We start from the raw sequence: 19472 nt of genomic DNA, 5'->3' as shown, positions 1-19472 counted from the left end.
CTGAGAGGGGCTCTACTGTATATGGATTAATATTCGTTTTTATTCCTGCCATATGAATGTGAAATTCCCATCACTTGGTCCAACAACAATAACACATACGAATGTCAAATTGTGTAAATCAACAACCCCGCGTGACCTTTAATTGACAGCCGTTGTGTGCATTCAGACCCGGTTGCTTCCCGACACAGTAACGTGGAATTGCCTTAATTTTCCTGAGATAAACCACCAACAAGAAATAAACGTCGATTTAAAAAAAAAAATTTCAACTTTCCTAAAGGCAAATTGAACGACGGATGAGTTTCTCGAGACACGAGTCTGAGGATTTGTCGCGGCACATGGAACGAACGTCTACAGCAGACTTAACACCACCACCACCCACCCACCCCCCACGTGTGTATTGCATCGTGCATAGCTATGGGCGGGCAGGTTGTCTTGGGAATGAATGCCCCATTGCTCTCTTAAGGTGTAAGTGGGTGGGGGTGGAATGAGGGGAGGGGGGGGGCAGCGGGGGGGTGGGGAGGGGGGGGGCGAATCGTTCCCCCGCCCGCGCGCGCGCGCACACAAAAGGCGCGTTTGTGTGCACGCGGGAAAAGTAGCGCCGGTTAGCCCCGCCCCTCACTCGCCCCCGCATCCCTCCCCCACCCCGCTCCAACTACAGCCCACCTCCCCTCACCACACCCGGCCCGCGCATTAATCTGGGGGGCGTGACGCGGCTCTCCAACCCCCCACCCCCGCGCACCCCCCGGCCCACCCCGTCCACGTCTCCGCCCAGAGACGCGAGCGGCAGCCCCGCCCCGCCCCCCACCTACCGTAGAGACACGCCCATAAAGTCGATTAGGCCACGCCTACTTTTCACCCCCCCCCCCAAGCCGGGACCGCGTCACCGCCCCCACCCCATTCTGCGGCCGGGGCGTTCTTCCGCGCAGTGTTGCGGAGTTGCTTCGAAGTGCAGGGGACGACTTTGCCCCCCCCCCCCCCCGTGTTCAGGTGAGCGGCTTCGCGTGCTCAGCGACTTTGTTGTTGTTATTATCGCCGATCAACTTTATTCGTACGCTTGGAAGCGACTTTGGCGGCTGTGCGGTGTGTTTCTGCGTCGACTTTGCGGCTTGGGAGTGAGCACTTTTTTCTCTCTCCACAACCACCACCAACCAACCAACCACTGCGAACATGGCGTCTTGCGGGTACGGCTCGGGACAACGAGGAGGCTTCGTGTCGCGACGAACTCTCCTCTCTCTCCTCTCTCTCTCTCGTGCTTTCGTTACAACTCAACTTGATAACGTTACGGTGATGACGATGTCGTCGTCGTGAGGGGGTTTAAACGACCGCGTGAGCTCGAATCTAACGCGGTTTGAGGCCCCCCCGACGCACGAGCCGAGATACTTTTCGTTACTTTTCGTTACTTTGTAACCAACATCATCATCATCATCTTCCTCATCATCATCCTCCTGTGTGTGTGTAAAGAGCAGCGGTATACTTCGCCTTTAACGCGATTAATTGACGCTTTTTAAAACTCGTCGCTTTGTAGTAAAGTGCGTGACCGACGCAACTTTTGCGGGGTGGATTTTAGTGTTTAGGCCGCGTGTGGAGATCTATTTTTGGGTGGTTTTCTTAGACGTTAAAAACAAAGGGAAAAGCTTGGTTTTTGTTGTTAAATGTAAAGGTGCAACACTTTACGCACGATGAAATATTGTAAAACTAACACGCAGCAGGCGTATGCAGTACTGCGAAAGCATTAAGTGTAATGTAAATCACAAAGCCATCGCTTATTTACCAAAAAGGGTATCAACTTTGCATGTACAGCGTCCTAAATGCACAAAGTCTAACACAGTCTAACATTCCTTTATATTTCAAGAAAATAGGCCGGGGACCTATTTAATGTTACACTTACCGTGTTGTTCATGGGCAGTCTTAAGTACTTTGCTATCACTTGTGACCCGTACGTTCACGTGTACCCTTTTAACAATATCAAACTATGTTCTACATATGTGTAGTTTGTATAAACATTCACTCCTGATATGTTGTACAAGAAGCCGGATCCGTTACCGCTTTTACAATGAAGTGTGTGTGTTGTTGTGTTGATGTTCACTACTGTATGGTAGTTGCTATCGTTTGTGATCTCGAAACTGAAGCCCTCTTTTTTCCTTTCCCTATCATTCTTATCTGGTCGGAATGGAATTTTAAGTTTAGCCCGGCAGAGTTTAGTAGAAGTTTGGTTAAATGTTGGCTTTTGGTGGATGGCTTTCTCTCTGTGTCCCTCAAACTCATGTTTGTTGCAGATGCTTTGTGGTTAATTGTGCTTCGTTTTTTAAAATGTGGCCAGTCTAAAAAATCAAGTGACTTGTTGTTTTGCGACTTAAAGTGTGAGCCCGAGCTGTTTATTTTTAGCTAACTGATATTATATCTCGTGATGTTCACGTATTTTTGCAAGTTGGATGCCGAAGAGAGTGTGTGTCCGTCCCCCCAGGTTATTATTTACTAAAATGACACGTCGAGAAAATTTTACAGAAACTGCCAAACGTTAACTAATGTAAATGTTGAGTTTTAATTGTGTAGATAAATCTGTGGCTAATGAAACGAAGATGATATTGCATTTGGTCTGGCTCGTTCTGTATTTTAAGGACAACGTGTGTGTGTGTGTTTGTATGCAACTTTTAGATTGTTATTGTATACGTAAATTACATATCGGTATTTCTGTGAAGCTTAGAAATGCGTTGAAATCTGGAACGAAATGAAAACAACGCATCCGTACTGTACACCGTTACTGTACTACTATACACTAACCTTTGAAGATTGTAGTAGTGTAGGCGTATGTTACAGCACTCAATCACTGTTTAGACATTCAATACTCCATACGCAGTACAGTACATACTAATATATATACCGTTGTTGCATTGCTCAGTGTACCGATGAATGTATATTCCTAAAACGACAGTATTGTATAGAAAAGTACTACTATATACGCTTCTGTACGATAGAATTTATGTTTGACCACAAGTAAATACTGTGCTGCAGGATATGTCAGCTACACTGATGTCGCTTTTGGCATTGATTTATTTTCTGAACGTAAATTACTGCAACTGCTTCTGCAAATTGCACACCGACGTTTCGGTCAGTAGGCCTGAGCAATGACGCGCTGCTGCTAGTTTCCTGTGTACATGGGGACACATTTTCGTTGCTCTCAAGGGATGTGCCACTTAAACCCCTGTCTGTCTGTCTACTTGCCTCGTGTCCCTGCTCAGATGTGCAGCGTGTGTGTGTGTGAGTTTTCAAGCTCTGCTACAATCTTGATTTGAAGCTTTCGTGACTGCAGGAATCCATACTCTTTGGTTCTTTCGGTAAAATCACGTAGGTTGAAAATAAATCACGACGTTTCGGGCGCAACACAAGCGTCCGCCATCAGGTGGGAAAAGCTCTGCGACACTTTCCCAAAAAGTTCGCTCGTTGTTGAGGTCCCCCGGTCGTGTATATCGCTCTCAATGGCGCATTGCGTTGGTGTGCAACAGACTTTGATGACTCGAATACGAGGCGTGGTGTCAAACGTTGTCGTAGTTTATTCTGGTAGAGTTGTTCGTCACCACCACCTCCCCCCGTCAGTGTGGGTTGGCCTTGATTGCTTTGACAATTGTTACTTGTTGACCCCTCCTTAATTTAAAGTCCGTGTAAAATGCGTAACGTGCATTCTTTATTGCAGTCCAAAAACGCTGACATTTATCAGAGAAACATTATTGCATGCCTCCACGGCCTAATGAGATCCAAAGTCGAGTATCTTTCGACTGCAAGTCGAGGCCGAAATCCCCAAAAATCCCTGTTCGCTTCTGCCGTGCAAGTTTACCCCACGTCTGTAAGTTGGAAGCGCCGTTTCTATCTTGAAGAGTGGCGGCTGATTACGGCTATGACCCCCATCGCGTCTGGATGGATGTTTGATGCGAGCAGCCCGTGCTCGTGTCATCGCGAAGCACATGCAGAAGACTTCTCCCCTGCCTTCAATGTGCGCATAATCTGCTACCAATGAAATGCGCGCAAAGCCATCTCTCTCTCTCTTGAGACTTGAGTTGTTAAACGCACGCACACCAAATTTGCTGCGGCATTCGGTGAATTTATTTTGCTTACCCCACCGATGTCTTCCAGACGTCTCTCTCTTTTTAAATTTAAAACACACTTGTCAAGCGGTCTCGTGTGTGTTCTTTTTTAACTATCCTTGGATTTGACTTTTGTTCACTGGGCTGCCTGCTCTGTCTTGTAATTTTGTCACAAAAGGCATTTGTTCTGTTATAACCCCAGGAGCACGGCGCGAGTCATCGTGATAACATTTTGCGTAGGTTTGTGACAAGCTAAGCGTAGCTAATGGAGCACTGACGCACTGCTTGCCACACTACGCTATTAACCTTGCCACCTGAGTTGATCAAATCCCAGCTCTGGGTGACATTAGTGGCGAGTGACGGCTAAACCGGTCCCTGGAGTTCTATATTTGAAGCTTTCGTGACTGCAAGGATTCATATTCTTAGGTTTTTTCGGTAAAGTCACGTAGGTAAAACATTAAAATTAATAAAAGTAAAATAAAATGAAAAAATAAAATAAAAATCACGACGTTTCGGAGGCAACACAAGCTTCCGTCTTCAGGTGGAACCGTCACAGCCACGACAGCTGTATCAAGTAGGCTTTCGCGACTTCCGCGACTTGATTCAGCTGTCGTGGCTGTGACGGTTCCACCTGAAGACGGAAGCTTGTGTTGCCTCCAAAACGTCGTGATTTTTTATTTTATTTTACTTTTATTAATTTTTATGTTTTACCTACGTGACTTTACCGAAAAAACCTAAGAATACGGTCCCTGGAGCTTCCCTTACACGGACTGCAGTTTTACCAGCGTGATGGCCTTCATCCAGCAGTGGATTGGCAAAGGGCTTTACCTAAAATATATTAAACATAGCTGTCCATCAGCAGTGCGCTGACAGCCAAACGGGTACCGTGTTTGGGCTTCATGATGGAGGGTATGTTAAAGGAAACTTGGCCTAAGATACCTTTTGCTGCTAACCACATCGCCATCACTGCCCCTAAGATCTTGTCGGATTTTGGAAGTGCTTGAATTGGAGACTACCGAGGAATACCGGTGGGTTGTATACCTGGTCTGTGAAGTGGCCCGGAGATTTCCATTAAAGTTTAACACGTCTGCTTTCGCGACCAATATCAATAAGAGGTTTGTGGGTTAGATTGCGTATTGCATATTACGCGATCTAACTCGCAAAACCTCTTACGGATTTTCAATTAAGCCGAGGATTTTTTAAATGTATCCGTGGGGATATTTTGAGTGTTGCCCCCACCCCCATCTCTTGTATGGGTGGGTTTCCTTCAGGTATTCTAGTCTTCTCCCATATACCAAACAACTCTTTAATGCAATTGACCAAACATCCCAATGCAGCACCCCCATCGATAAAGGGTCTTGAGACACTTTTGTCTTTGTCGCTAAATCGCACCGTTGTTGGCGTTGTTAAGAGTGGTGACTCCGTAATATTTTATCTTGGATAAGTCCAAGTGAAGTGCCTCCTTTGCAGTTAATTTAAATGTGCCATCTTGCTTGCCGTGGTGACGGTGTGTTTTGAAGGGAGCATGTACGTGTAGAACCTTAATACTGCACTCCGGAGTCGATCTCATCAAGCCTCATCATCTCATCTTGGTAAACCTTCAGCGTAACCCTTGAATATTAAAAATGTTAACCTGGCATTGCATTATGTTTGCGCTTGCTTAAAATTCCTCAAAGAAAGCTCTTTATTAAGCAATGTTTGGTTTGCTCACGAGTTTTCAGGTAGAGGGAGTTTTGCATGAAGGATAGCCAACCTAGTTAACACTTTATGATAAATAAAACAAGCAACATGAGTTACTACACGTGGGAAAACGTGACGAAAGGCGCGGTGTTTTATTGCGGGCATGCAAACGTCTTGAAAAAAATCTCTGCAACGCTCCTGCGGCGATTGTCACGCGCTAAGCTGTGATGTTTCGGGGCGGCCACAGATCTGACACGGACTCCTCTCGTTTGTGTCGCTGTATTGCGCCGTCAGATCGCGTTGCGATTAAAATGTAGCGCGCGTATCGATAATACTCCGAAACCATCGAGGCCTCGCAAAGCGTACCAGCGCACCATTAGCCGCTTTTTAAATCAAAACAGTAAACAGTGCTAATGTGGTTTCTCCCGCACTTCCGTTCCACGAACGCTTTCAAACGTTTTCTACAAATGGCTTTAGGGGAGGGTGCATGGAAGAGAACGGTGCGCTGTAACCGGAGGCCCCACGACGCAATCGAGCCACTTATCCGGGGGGGGGGGGGGGGGCTTTTGTTGCCTTTTTTTGAACATTACACGGAATGAGACTGGACGCTTTGGTGGACTGGCGGCTACGTAGCCTAAAAAGAAAATTGGCGCAGAATGAGTGGAGATCGAAAAGACGTGGGCGGACAGACTTGTTGTAACCCCAGAAATGAGCTTCTATTTTCTACACCCCTTTCAGAGCAGTAAGGAGAATCCACTGTGAATGTGTGTGTATGTAATTGATAATGTAAAGGTTTAGGATGAATGTGCTACGAATCTTTGGATCCCGGTCACGCATAGCGGTGGCAGTTATTATCTGCACCCAATATCACTGAATAATGCATTCCACACGCCATGTACAACGAGCGTTTGCTGTTTTTAACTGATGGAGGTACGGAGGGAGGAAGCTATAAATCGATTCATTGATGTACTCTATATAACTAGGTGAGAGGCCATTAGGATTCGTTATCTCTTTCATAATGCAGACCTAGGAGACTATAATTACTTGGTGACAGGTATTTATACGATTTTTTGCCAGCAGGTTTCAAATTTGAGATTTGGGCTGAAACTCGGGCACGCATTGACCTGCTCTGACAAAACGATAATGTCAAACGTCACGCGGGCAGTGAATCGCCCACTTAATAAACCGAGCTAGCGGCGAGTTTGATAATCGCGATGTTATTTTTGTTGCCCATAATTCCCTTTGGTTTATTGCCACACACAAAAATGTAAATAGGCTCATAATCGTGTTTTTAACACCTTTAAATATATGGCTATCTTCCTGCTTGTGATATTGTGACCCCAGTGTTGAATGTTTCTCCAGTTGGTTGAGAAATGTTGCTAAAGTCCTTTTTATTGAGGGTAGTCTCAAACTCGCTGTATTCGGAGGTTCCTGTTCAATTGGGGCATTTAGCCAATTCCGTTTGAGTGTTATGTGGGAAGAAACAATAGTAACTGGAAGAAATTCCATACAACAAAGGGGGTGATGCTTAAACATCTGCACCGATAGGTTTAAGAATTCCATCTCCCTGCCACGTTGGAGACCAAATCTAACACGCTTGGTATTCACAGGCAAGTCTCGTATCTCAAGCACTGACCAAACTCAGCTCTGCATAGATTTGAGAAAGGTCGGGCACATTCAGCGTGATTTGGTCATAGGTTGTGACATTGGGTGAATTGGTCACGCACAAATCCTTCGGTATCTCAAACTGAGTGCACCTGATCTTGTCGCATGTCCAATGCTAAGCAGAGAGTTGAGCCACGATGATGCATTGATGGGTGACCACCATGCAACACGGGGTGTTATAGGCTATGGGCCTACGTTGTGGACATCAGAGGAAAGTTAATCAGAATCCATTATTTTACTGCATAGTACTACATGGCGCTCAAGTCGATGCTTCCCCACTTGCCAACCCTCAGTCTTTTTCTAGCGTATGCACGTGTGTGTAAACGATGCGTGTCAGCTTTACGCTTGTGAACCATGTCATAGCGTCGGGAGTAGTGCGACTAATACTGCGCAGTCCGCCAGAGAGCGGGCGGAGGATACAGTTGTTAGCGATGTGGTCCATTGTTTGGTTATGGTGGCCATATTCGCCACACTATGGATCATCTTTAATCCCTCCCCTGTGGCAGAGGTGTGCGCAGGGTACCAGTTTATGCTCTGAAGGGAGTAGATGGAGCCACCACAGTTTTGTTGGCAGATCGGAGCCGTGCGGCGCAGTGGTGGGGTTCTTGATTGGGGCTTTTGAGTATGAACTACGGCAGAATGCCACGGTGATTGCCAGTGGGATCTTCAGTCGTGATCAGCCTGCAGCGTGGTCACATAACGGGCCCTCAACCAGTAGTGGGTTGACAGTGGTGTGCCACGTACGCGTGTTAACGAACTGAAGCTATGCTAGAGAAAGCCGGTGGAAATGTGCAGCGTTGGTGAATTGGCAGGGCAGACAGACGGATGGACAATTTGGTCAACAAAAAAGAGTAAGGGACAAAAATATATAGTGTGCAGTGCCCTCAATTAAAACAACGGAAGGAGCACGAAATAGCTTGTCTGGGTTTGGCAGCCTTCCTCAGCAGCCCACGATGAGAGCTTTTTAGCGCCTGTTGGTATGGGAAAGGGTTAAAGAAATGATAATGATGTGAGCAGAGAATCAGATTGTCTTACAGTATCGATGTACTGCTGTCCATGTGTTGGTGATGCATGGCTCCGTTAATGCTGTTGCTTCATGTTATTGTTGGGGTGGCGTGCTCACAGGATCAGTCCAGGGGTCATCGGTTTGAAACCAAATCTGGGCGCGAACGAGTTGTGTGGTGGACCCACAGTGTTGCCTAGTCGGCTGTGAATATGAATGTTTAAAAAATTTGGTTGCGATTTAAAGCCACGAGTCCCATGTTTGTAAGACCATCAATCATATGTACAGTGTTTTTGTTGGTCCACTGCTGGATGAGGATCTTCCCACGCCATGGGGGTCATGTGATTTTAACATAATTTACCATGTTGGTCATAGAATTACGCAATTTTTCTGATTTTCCCTCTGCTGCTCACAACGTAGCCCTGCAGCAACCTACAAAACCTAATGCATGGTAGTCTCCCATCCATTCGCTATTCAATCTCAACCCTGCTTAGCTTCTGACATCTAGGGAAGCGCATTCTGCAGGACTGCAGTGGTTAGTGCACTGTGCTATGAACATTGCAACCTGAGATTTTTTTTCCCGACTAGCTAATATCAGTGGCAAGCTTTATGTCATTTGGTCCTACGCCCCCCCCTCCCATTACCAACCCACACTGACCGGCGTGATGAAGTATGGTGAAGTATGGTCTCGCAACCATGGGACGCTACGGGGTCAAGAGGGGTGCCACAGTGGCGAGATACTAACTACCTTGTCCGGTATACACACTTAAGCGGTGTGCTTTTGTTAAGTTGTCCCCACCTGAGGAAGGACGCTTGTGTTGCGCCCGAAACGTCGTGATTTAATTTATATAAATGTTTCACCTACGTGACTTTACCGAAAAACCAAAGAGTATGAATCCTTGCAGTCACCAAAACTTCAAATCTAGGAGGTCGTGGGTTCGATCCCTACCCTGACGCCTGTATATTCGGAGTTTGCATGTTTTCCTCCATATTTAGAAACATGCTTTTAGAGTATTTGGCTGCTATACATTTCGACGTGATAAGCCACTTCGTTGAACTATCAGTGGTCAGGTTATTTCTGAAAAAGAGCAATGTAGCTCGGTGAGCCTTACCTCGTAAAATGAAAATATACAACCCCCACGACCAATTGCGTTTGTAGATCTCAATCCACCAGTAGATTGTCAATGTACCGTAAATCTATTGTATTTAGAAACAATTGCACTACATTAATGCTGTCGCACTGTAATTATTGTATGACTATACGGACATCAACAAAAACATTAAAATGATTCTGCCGCAACTCAATATGAAAAGAGTAACGTGAAAAATAAGAAACTATTTATCTTTCCTGGCACAAGTTTGGGGTGCGTCTTAATGTTCATCGTATCTTACAATCTGGAGAATACGGTAATTGTCTCCGCTCAATGGAGGTTGTTCCATTCTCCTTTTTGGTTGACCCTGAGCCAGAGTTAGAAATTCCTTCATTGGGGATCATTCTCCATGGGACCCACCACTGTTCACTTTTCACAGAGCAGAACTCGCTTTATTGACCCTGGAAAAATGATGGGCCAAGTAACAAAAAATATGAATCATCACCCCTCCAATCCGACACATGTCAGCTTTTCAGACTCGCATATAACTGTCAAGGGTTTCTTAAATTTAAATATATGGTTCTGCTCAAAACACATACATTGAATTATGTGCCTAAGAACCGATGATTGTTTTTTTTAAATAACATGGAAATGCAAGTATTACATTCTGGCTAATCGAGTAAGAACTGTACAAACAAGACAAACACCAACAACCAGCATTGAGTCGACAAGGGATCGATTCTCGAATCAAATCATAATCCAAACTATGACATTGCATCGCATCGCTGCGCCGGGTAGATCGTTAAACCCCCTGCACTTTTGTAACTTTGCATTGTGAGTTTGGAGACGCGCGATAGCTGTGTCGTGCAAAAAAAAAAAATCGTTTGTCTGCGACGACGGCGCTATCCGTGTCTCATCGCGCACCAACGACCTCGATAGCCCGAGCGCCATTTAATAGGTAACGTGGCACCACCACCATCAATCACTTTTTAATGGTGGGCGCCTCGGCCCAGCATCACTTTTGTTCGACGTGGGCACGGCAGACCGCGGACTGTGGGCCCGCTGAGCCCGCTGCGTCACGTGAAACGGCGCCCCCCCACCCCCACCCCGCTCGGTCCGCTGCTTACTTATTTATCAGTTTATTTATATACGATCCTCGGCCAAGGATGCACTTTTGGGACGTGGCCCCCTCCGGCGTACAGCGGTCGGCGAATTTTTTTTCTGCAGCGTTTGCGATCGAGTACGCTGGCACGGATTGCTGTGTACAGCGGTGGAGATCCCATTTGAAAGGGCCCCCACCCTCCCCCCTCCTCCCCGTGACTTTGAGGTGTCAGCTTCTGTGGTCAACTTAGACCGGTGGTGTTCTCAAAGTGGTGGTTCCCTTCCTCTGGACCCACCAGTGGTCTGCGATGGTCCTCCAGGTGGTCCGCGGGGCTGTGATGCAAATGCAAGGTTGATCTGGAAATAACGACAATGTTTTTTATAACTTTTTCTTTCGGACATGAATTAATATTGTACTTATATTTCTTTAAAAAGATTAAGTTGGCTAAACCACCCTGAATAAACTACCATAAGATCTAAATGCCACCCCCTACACGAAACTTGTCGCTGCGTTTTTTTTTATCTTTGGGTAATATGAATCATTTTGTATTTCTGGTATTTTGAGAGAAGTGGATGCGTTTTGTCACCAGGAGCGGGGGGGGGGAGATCCGTGGAAATCTTTGCATCGACTGAGCGGTGCGAAAACTATTTGAGAAACACCGACTTGGACCATCATTCCTTAGCAGCGGTCGGTAAAATGGGCACCAGTAGGTGATGACGAGACAGTATTTATTTAATGGTGCTTTTGCAAAGCAAAGACTGGGCTCTTAGCCCTCCCAGGAATGATATCTTAATGGAAATGGAGAGAATCAATAATGCTTGGTCTCATTAGTATCTGTTTTGAAATCTCTACTGCAGATTGTACGTTTTAGGAAAAAATCTATTCAGGGGAGTGAGTTTGTTTTGAATCAGAAGTAAAAATAGGAAATGGCCTTGTGGAGTAGTTTGAATATTTGAAGAGATGTGAAGGATAGATGAGATGTTGAATCCGAATTGACCTAATGAGCTTGTGCTGAACTTGGGAATGATATTTCCAAAATAAGTGAACGGTGACAATGAAAATAACAGGACCACTGGAATAGTGATGAGAGGGCTACATTGATGGCCCCAAGATTACATTGAAGCAAATGTTATTGTCAGCAATGAGCCTTTGTCTTGAGAACAACTGGAACATTAAAAGTTGTGTTGAAGAGAGACTGGACCATGGAAAAGTGGACTCCTCCACTGGTTGAGGCTCAACAATGGAAATTGAGCACCATGCCACGTTCATTAGAGCATGGAAAAACTGAGTTTTATTTTCTTTGTAAAGTGCTAAAGACCAGGATAAAATAACTTCATTGTGACCTCTGATCTAACCATAGATCGAGTGCAGCTACCAATTTATTTTGGTGCAGCCCCTTGAATCGAGGATATGTTTTTGAATATTACATTCTCTGATTTCTGGGATGCCACTTAAGACAATTGCAAACACTGAAACCATCTGACCGCGCTGCCGCCGCTGTGACCACATTTATAATTTAATTGCCCTTGGCCAAACACGGCAGCTTTAAAAGCGGCTTTCGGTTAACGGGTCTGGCACTTAGCAGTGACTGGTTTTTTGTGAGAATGCAAATCTGCTTGTTATAACAACACTCTAATTGGTTTATTGCCCGTGTGCTTTATTTGAGCGCAGTTGGCGCCGTGGAAAAAGGGCTCGCGGAGGGCACATATTTTGAGCTTTGTGACGGTCAGAAGGGTAAACAGATTTAAAATCTAATTAAGGGGATTAGCCTTACTGTGTTAATGCTGCATGCGTGCAGTGTTATCATGTTAGAAGGCAGTTTCAGATTAATTGTGTTTGAGCTGAAAGGCTGCATGTGAGCATGTTGGAGACAAAACCAGCCCAAGAGTGAGCACACCTGATAAGCAAATCACTTGCACCTTGATTTATAGCACAGCGTGCTGGGCCTGTTGATTCATTCAAGAGAACCGTGGTCGTTGGATCATGAGACCTCGCCAACTAAATCCCCTTTCCAATTAAGACCGAAAACACATTCTGCTATTCATCTGGCATTCGTTAATGTGCCAGTGTTGACTTGTAGAAGTGTTCTGGACCCTTCACGTTGAGGCTTTCGCGTCTAGTCTGTAAATGAACGTATGCATGCACACTTGGACGATCTGTTAACATGAACACATCTGCATGTTCCTTTGCTGACTGTTTTCAGTGCGTGTCACGGCTGGCTGTGCTTTGAATTGGTACTTTCCTATGCAGACACAATGGCGAATTTCTGCACGTCACAACATAACTCGGATTTCACAGTTTTTTAATTGGGAGCACAGTGCTGATATTGTTGCGCTGTTCATAACACCGCACTGTTGGACGTGACTAATGCACGATTGCATCACACCGAAGACCAGACCTCACTCCGATGCCTCGTGATAAGCAGTGCTCATGTAATAAGCACTCCATGTTGTGTACCTTATGGCTGGCCCAATCCTGGATGCCTGAAACCTGAATCGTGCGTCTCAAGTGTTGGTGTGAATGTTCCCAGCGACGCTCGACGCGATTCAAAAGGGCTTTGAAAAGCGTGTTTTTTTGCCCCCTTTTTTTTGGCGCTCGCTCGCAACGGCAGGCCGGGCAGAGCACTGGGCAAAAAATTTTTTTTCGTTTACGACGCAGAACTGATAGCGGATTGAAAGCACTCCATTGTTCACAGCCAACTGCTGTCCGATTGCTGGAAAGGGAAGGGCCCTTATCCAGTTATTGGAAGGACAATTCAACCAGCAGATACTGCATCTATGTAGTTGGGCCATGCAGGATAGTCCAAATGTGGTGTACACACTTCACACTTTCATTTCTTGGGCTATACCAGGGGTTGGGAACCTGTGGCTCCGAAGCAACATGCAGCTCATTAAGGACTGTTTCATGACATTATTTTATTAAGGACCACCATCTTGTATATCACATTGCATTGCGGCCTTTGACATATTTATTTTAGTTTTCGCCTCGGCTATACTAACAGTATACAAGAAACGGGAGCCCAGTCTACCCTGCGTATATGATAGGAAACTTATTGAACCAGGAAAGTCCACAGAGTCCCCAAGGCTGTCTTTTAGGAGTGTCCTGCAGTGAAATTGAGATAATGGGTCCCTCCTTTAAGGAATGTTTTGCATGTGGGAGGAAACGGTCTCCCAGAGAAAATCCACGCATGCTTGGAAACGCTCAAAGGTCTTCGCAGACAGGTTTATGAACCATTTCGCTTTACTGAAACCTCTCTCGACCGCTTTGCACCTCCAATAGGTTTGGATTTTACTGTACGTGTTAAAAACATGTCGTGTTTTCTCGTACGTAAATATTGCAATATTTTTCGTACAAAAAATGTAATTATTACACTGCCAGTGCTGTTAACAGATCCAACCTTGATTTTATTTATATCCGCCTAGATGCAAATTCATGTTGCAACATCAATGCTTAACTTCATAAAAAATTATCTTCTCGCTATTGACAAAGGGGTCCCCTCCATGAGTGTGGACAAATTAACTTTGCCTGCACTTACATGAATGGACGGTTGGTGACGTGCAGACCTCTCGTTCGTTCGCACCAAAACAATCGCAAGGTGCTTAAAGTTAGCGTTTGCCTTTTAAACCACCTTCAGGAGTGGACGCAAGGTGGATGGGGGGGGGAGGCAGGGTGGAGTCGTGTGGATCAGCTTGTAAACGCCTAAACGGTTCCACAAACACCTGCATCCGTCTATTCGGGCCACCCACGTTTTTTGGATGACATTGCCCATTCGTGTCCCCCTTCTGGGCGCTGGGAGCTGCCACACGCCGACTTGGAGCCCCCTTTGAGGCCTGGGATGTGCCGTGTGCCCCTGCTGTTAAGGCTCTTGGTTTGCAGACAGGTGTTTTTGTTTGGGGGTGGAGTGGGGCGGCGAGGTGATGGCACGGATGTGATCGCCGCAGAACCGAAAGTACGGTTGGCATTGTCCCCTTCAGCTCCTCTGCTTCTGCTTTCATATGGCAAGGGGGTGTCGGGGGGCGGACACAACAGTTTTGATGGATGTCATAGTTGAATTTTAAGGTCCTCCAACCAATCCAAGGTGGCGGTGGATGCTGTATGGATTGCAGCGATACCGCCAGGGTGTGTGTGGATGGCCCGCTCGTCGGTGATGCGTTTGACGGTTTGGGCTTTACCACGGTCGCAGTTTGGCGATTCTTTGATTTTTCACTTATGGAAGAACATATATGCACATCTCCCGTGCTGCATTAGAGCGCGGTTCAACTTGGTTCACAGTCATCGTAAGAGGGAGAATCCTGGTAGACCCTCTGCTGACTTGACTCAAGTCCCCTGTGCTACCCAGAAACCAGTCAGGTTTTGTTTGCTCTGCCGAAAGTTGAGAATCCGTTTTTGGCATCGTGTCATTTTGGAGAACGTTCACAAGAGAGTACGTTTTTTTCGGCGAGTTGCTTTTTTCGATTTAAAGAAACTATATAGTTTTGCACTGAATGGAGCACATTTGTTCGGTGGGGTGGCTATTGCCAATGGCATCTGGCAATACAGCGGCAACATTTGTTTAACAGGCTTGACTGCTGATGAAACCAGCCCAGAGGTTGCCCGCTCGAAAACAATTCTTAAGTTAAACATTGGTCTGCTGTGCTGACAAGAAGATAGCCTGAAAATAACTTGCACTTTACGTGAAAATAGATTGAGTCTTCTTTCATCTTCTTGGTTCTTTCGGTAAAGTCACGTAGAAGGGAAAAAATTAAGTAATAAAAATTAAACATATTTTATTATGTTTTATTTTTATTATTTTATTATATAAAAGAAAAAAACATATTTTAGAATGTTTTATTTTTATTATTTTATTATTTCCCTTCTACGTGGCTTTACCGAAAGAACCAAGAAGATGAATCCCTGCAGTCACGAAAGCTTTAAATCGAAATTGAGTCTTCTTTCTCATTGCAACAACAACGTGGGAAAAGGGCCTTTTGCTGATTCACCAGGATAGCCTCACCGAGTCGTTTAAGACTTTCAGATTGGGTCCAGTTTGGGATATTTGGCCACTTGCTCAATATTTCAACATGTTGGAGGTAACGTAATATTCCAGAAACACACTTTACCTTGAAGGAATACTCAAGTTGGTGGAATATTACGCAACTTGCTGTACTGCCATATACTGGCTACACTTTAGCAGTACATGTTATCAGTATCATGTGCATGATTATCTATTTCATCCACTAGCCCTATCTCCAGAGAAATAGATTGCAGGGAAACGTCAGCACTCATGGCGTTGACTTATTACATGTATACATGAATAATAATTGTCATTTAACATTATCTAAACATTATTCCGTTGGTCATATATCTGTGGTCACAGTATAGTTAGTAATGATGACTACATAATAACATTGCCTTTAAACATGATATCAAAATGAGGATTTTTATTTTGACAGGAGGAATCTGATGAGATATTTTTCAACAGATGTCCTGTATGGGCGGGACGGCAAGTTACTAAATATAAATATATAATACAATTAGTTCTTTATCAGTGTAGTTAATCATGATAATGGCATAAGCACACGTAATAATTTGTCGTTTCACATAATATAAATATATAATCCATTGGTTTTTGTATATATGTGGTCACAGTATATTTAATAATAGTGACTGCGTGATAATCACGAAATAACGTAGTGCGATATTTCCTAGCCGCCGAGTAGTTCCATGGTGCAATAATGATACTGTAATGTGATTGGGAAAACAAAACAAAGTGGAAAGTTTACCACTTCAGTGTTTTATGTAAGTGGTTTTTTGTGTATGGAGGTGGGGGGGGGAGTGCCAGTGTTTTGGGGTGTTAGCCAGTGATGAGTAGATAAATGGGATCCCGTTTGGTCGATTGAGCGGCGGTGGCGGCGATAACGATATGTTTGGGTTTGAGAGAGCCCGCCACTTTAAGCTTGTCCCCTCTCTGTTCAATCGTGTGACGCACATGTTTGTGCGCGGGCATTGTAGAGTGTGGAAAATTGGCCCAAGTGTTGAAAGCATCGTGCAGTTAAACTACATAAAATATTTAGGGTGTGCATCTTGTGTGCCTGGGTGTGCGCGCACGTGTATCTGTGTGTATGTGTTCTGTGTTGTTGATAAAAGCACTTACCCCCCGCATTGCGCAAAGAGCCACAGCTTTTTTGTTCAGGTGATAACACATTTCCAACACTCGGGTGATAAAACTTGCGAATTTGTCTGCTGCTCCGAACACAAGACATTTCAGATTGTGTCTTGTGTTGAGTGTGGATGAGTGGTGGGTGGTTCAGCGGTGCACGTCACAAACCTCAGTGGAACTTCATATCTAAACATAGGTCACATTAGCCTAACAATTGGTATAAATTTGTGTCTTGTGTTGAGTGTGGATGATTGGTGGTTCAGTGGTGCACATCACAAACCTCAGTGGAACTTCATATCTAAACATAGGTCACATTAGCCTAACAATTGGTATAAAATTGGCCAACGTTTTTCTAGTTTGCCTCGGCCTTAAAAAAAAAAGTCCCCTGTTCACGATGTCTGCTTTCCTCCAATTTGTAGAGATGGATGGCCCAGGTACGGCAACTCATCCCCAGCGCCCCTCACATCGCGTGCCCTTGAAATATGTGCTCACAAACATCCTTGTCAGCAAGCAAGTTGAAAGTGGGATGGGGTGGGGGGGGGCCCTGGAGGTGCTGTGGGGGTAGGTGGGTGGCTGGGCTGGGTGGGTGGCGGGGCGATATGTCCTCCGGTTTGCGTGCGTGCGTACGTGCGCGCGTGTAATAACATATTTATGCACGTTTTCGATATGTTGTGCAGCCGGTGGGCCTGCAAGGAAGGGGGGGGGGCTATTGTTTGCCGAGCGAAGGCTGGCGAGCGAGGAAGAGAAGCGGGGGTGGCGGGCTAAATTCGGTGCTAAATTGAGCACGGCATTGCAGGGGGACAATGCAATGGCCGCGCGTGCAGAGGTGTGGCGGCAGAGCGCACGGCCGCGCGCCCCCCCCCCCCACGTGCCCCCCCCCACGCCCCGAGTCTATGAAAAGCGCCGTTTTCCTGTAGCACGCGCGTGTCAAGGCTGCCAAACTTGCGCTGGGAGGGGAAGGGGAGACAGGGATGGAAAACTGCCGTCGCGTGTGTGTGCGCGCGTGCGTGTTGTGTTTGTGCATGCGTGTCTGATGATGATGCTCGTGGAGAGAGCGGTGGCGTGTTGCAGTGGTTGGCGCACTGCACTACGTACCCAGCCACACCTGGGTTTGATTCCCTGCCACAGATGGCATCGCTGGCTAGTGTTATCTGAAACTGTTCTGGGCCTCCCCTAGGTTGACTCGACATGAAGGTGACCAGCCGTCCACACCATCCCCACATTCGATGTCCCAGCCTTCATAGATGCTCGGTTTATACCACTTTCCCCAAAGATGATAAAAGGCCACATTGGGGGGGGTGGATATTTGTCTTTGATCACGGTTGTTAGTGTGGGGGTAGGGGAGCAGTGGTTTGTTCGTTAGCACTGCACTACGAGCCTGGTGAAATGTACATTAGATTCGTGACAAGTGGCATCTGAACATGTTTTTGGGCCTCCCCAACCGAGGTCGGCTTAGCCGAAAATGAGTACCTGGCGCAGTTTATAAATGTATATTTTTTTACAAACGGCAGCCTTGTGTGGTGCCGCTCACTAGTTCACACCACCCCTTCGCATGCCATGCTCACCTAATAGGTACTTGCTTAACTGGCAGTGTGCCCAAAACTGTGTGAGGGTAATCGGGTTTTGTGGATCTTTGTTTTTGTTTGGGGTGGTGATGCGGAATTTTGTGCATTGTGCTCTCGATCCTGGCGCCTGCGTTCTATTCCTGGTTATAGGTAACATCTCTGTGACAAGTGCTATCGTGATTTGTCCTGGACCTCCCCGCGGGTGACTCGAGCCCAAATAGTTCAGTCTGTGTGAATATTCTCACCGAAGAGGCAAAAGCGACTGGCCTGGGTGATGGCTACACAGGGACCTCTCTTGTGCCCTCTAACAGCCCTTGCCCCAACATACTCTTAAAGGCCACGTGGGGAATCTTCATCTTTGAGATAGGGGAGAGTGGTGGAACAAAAATGGTGTTATAAGTTGAGTCACAATCTTAACCTGGATTGGCCACCCCGCTAGGTTAAATCTGCCTTCAACAATCATTTGTTCCAAACTGTTATTCGCTTCACCCTCGGAGATATTAATTCTGTCCACGCACCACATTTTGTGCCTTGCCAGTCTTAATGATATCATCCTTGTTCAAAATCCCAATCTCTGCTATAAAGAATTGTGTACGCTTGATTTTTGAAGTTACTACTGTATATTTAGAAATGCATTGTGGGTGTTTTGGGGCTTAACAATACATAAAGTAAAATTACTTCTGACATTGACAGTACACTTGGCGAATCGAGCGTGTGTGAATCAGTGTCTTGTTTGTCGCTCATTATTTTAATTTGTATAAATAAATAATTATTGTCTCGTTTACTATTTAGGCTCCTATAATGTAGAATACAGCGTTAAAACAAGTAAATATAAGACTTAAAAAAAATCTAATCGCAACCCCCGTATCATGACACTTTATTCAGTCATGCTGGCTTCGAATGTGTTTCTCCCTCGTAAAACACGAGCTTTATCTACCGCTGCTACCCATTTGTCTCTGCTGGTCTGTTAATGTTAGGGCTGTAGGCCTCTGATGCAGTAAGTTCAACCGTTGAAGTGCGCGCGATGATGGTGGTGGGGGGGGGTAGGTCTGGTGGAGGCAGCAGTTTTAAAAGCAGGAAGACATCTGGTCAGCAGGATATGGCTGATAGGAAGAGCTGGGCTTTGGAATTTTTCTGGCCGCGCACAC

General features: G+C 45.8%; 1 protein-coding gene across 2 annotated transcripts in view; it reads left to right on the top strand.

Moving 5' to 3' along the window:
- The first annotated feature begins 966 nt into the window (after positions 1-966).
- The window catches only part of LOC144936129 (mothers against decapentaplegic homolog 1-like), a 41786-nt gene continuing 23280 nt past the window's right edge, over positions 967-19472 (top strand). Inside the window, exon 1 of one of the 2 annotated variants that reach the window (XM_078863016.1) lies at positions 967-987. The gene's annotated coding sequence lies outside the window, so the exon portion shown is untranslated. Of the gene's footprint in view, positions 988-1029; positions 1182-19472 lie in introns of those variants that run through there. The other variant, XM_078863015.1, reaches the window with a different exon arrangement.

The sequence above is a fragment of the Lampetra fluviatilis genome, chromosome 15 (assembly GCF_964198595.1).
Source record: "Lampetra fluviatilis chromosome 15, kcLamFluv1.1, whole genome shotgun sequence".
NCBI classification, from domain to species: domain Eukaryota; kingdom Metazoa; phylum Chordata; class Hyperoartia; order Petromyzontiformes; family Petromyzontidae; genus Lampetra; species Lampetra fluviatilis.
This window is presented reverse-complemented; position numbering and strand designations above follow the sequence as displayed.